We start from the raw sequence: 4826 nt of genomic DNA on the forward strand, positions 1-4826 counted from the left end.
GAAAGATAGGTCTTTTAGGGATGGGTGGGGTTATGCAAATTAGATGCTTCTTGGCGGTGTTGACAAAAAAAACAATCACAAACGGGAGACAGAATTTTGCCCTACTCTGTGTGGTATTACTGTTAAGGCATGTCTTTCCTCAGGTTACTTATCTCACAGGATAGTGACTCCGAAAGCTTCTTAGGGCAAGTAGTCGTTTTAACTTTAAATCGCAACATTTAAAATGATGATATTCCTTTTTAATTCGATATCATCACACTGCCAAATTTGAAATCGGATTTGTCAAATGTTTGTTATCAACTTTTTACAATATCAACAATTAGAAATATATTCATTTTGGTATTAAATGCAATTGTCGAATCTTGCAACTTGGACATTTACTTTAACGAATGTGGTGCCTTTGTTAAAGGCACAGATGGCCTTAATAAAGATCACATTGCATCAATCTGTCTATCTTCTTAATCTGTGTATCCAGGGCAAGGTCACAGAGAAGTTGTAGGCTATCTCAGCAATCTCAAGGAAGGAACAATCCATGGACAGGGAGCCAGTGCATCGCAAGGCGAACAACATGTACTCATGCTACAGCCAATTTAACAACGATAGTACACCTGACATTTCAGGTTTTTGGATTGTGGGGGGACACTGGAACACTTAGAGAAACTGATGCAGACACAGGAAAAACATGCAAACTCCACACATGGAGCACATGGGACATGAAGCTAATTGAAAGAAGGGTGTTCAGTGGTATGTGAAGTGTAGTGTTCATTGTCTATGTTTTTAATTTTGAAATAAAGATTCTGAACATTTATATTGTTTTTAAAATCTGATGTCAAGTTTTCATAATTTTTGTCTTGATATTGGACCAAAACTCTTATGGTCAAACTTAAAAAAGTACATATCAAATTCTCAAATTTTCAAACCTTGATATTGGTGTTCTGAACTGTGGTATCAAATTTTAAAAGTGTGATATCGACTTAAAATATAAAGTCATTTTATACTGGAATTCCTACCCTCAGCCTTTTAAAAGAAGAACCAAATAATGTGTCCTTTCTTTCATTTGTTAAAGTGTGTGTTTATACGTGTTATCAAAATTCATAATATTGATATCAACATATTACATCAACTTTTAAAATGCTGATATCTTGCATTATCAAATGTAAACACATATGGTATTAGCGATTTGAATTTTTATATCAAAAAGGTGATTAAGTGCTTTAAAGACATGCCATAGGACTAGAGCAACAGCACATTGATTTTTTACCAGTTTAGATCCTCCTTCCTAAGTTTTGTACCAGTAGACAGTGTTGTTTCTGTGTGGCAGAGAATAAACCTGGCAAGAGTGACAAAGCCAAATGCTTTCAGATTTCTTAGTACTGAAAGCGTTTGTTGTTAAAGCACCTTAAGATTCTGTTTTTGTAAATGGGAACTGAAATGATCTTCTTGAGTTTATACATTTTTCCATTCTTACTTTTTCCATTACAGGGAGACAGAACATATCCCAGAAGCACTGGGCCGAAGACAGGAGCCATCATTCTATAGAGGACACCATCTCACACCTGCTCTTACTGGTTTAATTTATAGTTGCCGGTTAACCAAAATGTCTTATGAAACCAGGCTGCTCTTAGCGTAACCATATATTTTTGTTGTTTTAAAAAGAGGACGGGGTAATGGTGAGGACATGGGGGGTAACTGACACATGCTTCTTCTAATCAAATAATCCATAAATTTAAACTGTAAATGTAAGCTTTTTCAGTAATTGCAGTATTGCTACTTCTTTTCCATAATGAGAAAAAGGAAAAAACATAGCTTTATTTCAAACTTATTTTTTTTCTTTTAATTCAAAAACAAGTCTTAACATCTAAGGGAAAAATTAAGATTGTTACATCCATTGTAACTTAGACGTTCTGGTTGCAAAAATGATCAACTTTAATTAAACATTTTGAAACATAATAGAATAAGTTAAACATTATTATTTTTCATGGACATAAAAATAGCCACACACTCTCAAGTTTGGGTAGGTCATCCACTAGGCCCCCCACTGATCTAACTATTGTGATTCATAACTGTGTGAAATGCACTCTCAGTTCAGTGACAGCATCCTCTGTTTTACCCGGTCCCACAAAATAGTCTTAACGTTTTGCTGACAAGTTCTCTCCCGTAACAGTGAACATGAGTTTGTAAGTTCGCTAGTCTCCTTACTTGCTGCTGCCATGTATGTGTCTTTTCTACAGCTTGTGTATTCAGCTTCACACTCACAGCAGCTATATCGAAAACATGGTATTTATTTACTGACTTGTGTGTAAATTTACATTTTTGTTTCACCAACCTTTGTACTTATGGTTTGGTGTTTCATTTTAAAATGACCCTGTCCTGTTCACAGATCTTAATGCTGAGTCAAACTGTCAGGTTCAAAATATTTTCCAGTAGCACATTGAATAAATTAAAGTATATAGGCCAATGTTTGTTTGCAGAATCTGAGTAGGGAGTAAAACAAAATCTTGGACAATATTAGGAATTTTATAAATCCTTCCTGGATCGGTAGTTTAGAGCTAAAAAAAGACTGTCCTCAGGAAAAAAAGGAATCTTGTCGTCCTAGTTCACTTAAAAATAAAAAACAAGTCCGGAGCTAAGAAAACCTCATAGTGAACTTGGATTACTGAGACTGTGATGCCATACTCATCACTGCTGAACAAGTAATATGCCTCTAGGTAGAAAAATGTAAATCCCTATACTAAACTGAATTTTGAATAACTATGATATGTATACTGCAAATGATACATTACAAAATATAAACATTTTTGTAAACAGTTTAATGAAGCGGTGAGAAATATCATTATAACATAAATATGAGTACACTACACATTAAAGCATGAGTCATTTTTATTGTTTTGAGGAAAAAACAAATCTTTTCGATCCTAAGCAGACATATACCGTTAGTTAATTTTGTATGGTTAAGAAAAGGGATGAGCTAATATTAGGGCAGTGCTCTGTAACTAATGAGAATTATTATGTGTTTAAGGAATAAAGTGGACATTTTGAGGTTATGAGTAGTGTGCACTTGAAATGCTTTTAGTTTCCTTTCATTTGTTGTAGACATGTGTTGTAGTAGAAATAGAAACTAACAAAACAGACCAAACCCTTCCACGCCGAGTGAAAGACTCCAGCTTTTTTTGGGAATTCCCAATTGTGGTTAGACCACCGCGAGAGAGAGTGACAAACAATTAGAAAAGAATCCATGCTTCCCATTTCCTGTCAGAGGCACCAAGGGACTAACCTTTTCAGATGTCCAAGCTTCTTTGGTGCAGAGAAGCAAAGGCACTATTCTGATATTTTCATGGATTTTTTGTGATTTCTGCTTTTTATGAGTAGTTGATCAACACCACCCCCCCACCCCCCCCACCCCAACACGCCAGAAGCTGAGAAGCCTCTTTTTGGTTGCTCATATCCTGAATATCATTGGACATTCCTAAGCTTATTACCAAAGATGACAGTGCACATAGATTGACTGATAAAATTAAGGTTTCTCCCAAAGTCCTGACTCCCACTTTACTGCCACTGCACTAGTGCTGACACTGTACTAATGCTATCCCTATCCTGATTTGTGATTAAAGCCCTGAGGTTTTTAACCTTCTTAATTCAAAGCAGCTGTACCGCAACCTACAGTGATTTTTTTGTCCCAAAAGAACCTGTAAACTACTGCACTACACCACCCCTCAGGTCCCCAACTTGGATACCTTCAAGTCTTGCTAGCATCTTGAAATCCTTTCTGTTTAATGCTGTCTGTGCCATGAGTGTTTCCTATCAATGTGGATAAGCTGACCGAGGAAACTGAAACAATACCTCACGTCTTTCATGTTCAGTTGCTTGTAGGTTGTTTATCTTGCTCAATAACTCACAGATGTTTTTAGATAAAAGTGACATTTTCTGGCTAATTAACCTGCAGAAATTAAGCAGGAATGTTATGACTGACAGAAGCTGCTGTTTTCATTTCTTCTATACAAATGTATATACTAAGTGTGCATATGATGTGGCAATCTGCTGTACCAGTGCATGTTCCCCAAACTGTCCTGACCTGATGGATTGGATGCTGCTGTCTTTTATTTGCAGCATCCAGACATCACAGTATATATAACCAAACAAAGTGAAAATATAGGGTGAGTGTGAAGGGTTACTGAGGCTGCAGACTCATGCCATGCTTAGATTCTTAAAGAATTTTGAGGTTAATGGTATATGCCAGGGCTATTCAATTACAAAATCAGTTGGGCCAGATTTTCAAACCAAGACATTTACCTTGTTAAAGAGAGCTGAGTGACAGGATCAGTTTAAGAGGGGAGCAAATGGTAAAAGAGCAGGAGGAGATTTACCTGGTTGTGACAGTTTCATAGACTACTTCCACCACTTATAGACACACTATAGTGCGCTGCATTGTGGATTGATAGTTGCTGTGCTGCACAAAGTGTTACATTCATGGTCTGTACTACTGTAGGAATTTCTGAAGGCTTGTGAAATGTGTTTTTCTCTGCGTTTCTGGCGGGACCACGGGCAGGGCCACTTGGAGGTGCTTCCTGGCCGCAGGTAGCCCGCAGGCCGCCATCTGCATAGGCCGGGTATGTGGAGTTGAATGAAATACTGTGTTCCAATTGGTATTTCCATAGGTGTCTATTATACTTTGCTACTTTCTCTTATTTATTAATTTTTGATTATTTTACTAATACATCCAAACACATGCAAGTAAAAATGGTGCCAGATTAAATACTAGCTGTGTTATTTATTACTCATTGCTAATTAACTGTTGCTACAAAAATGAAATAATTAAGAATTTAATT

This window comes from Erpetoichthys calabaricus, chromosome 11 (genome assembly GCF_900747795.2).
Source record: "Erpetoichthys calabaricus chromosome 11, fErpCal1.3, whole genome shotgun sequence".
In the NCBI taxonomy this organism is placed as follows: domain Eukaryota; kingdom Metazoa; phylum Chordata; class Cladistia; order Polypteriformes; family Polypteridae; genus Erpetoichthys; species Erpetoichthys calabaricus.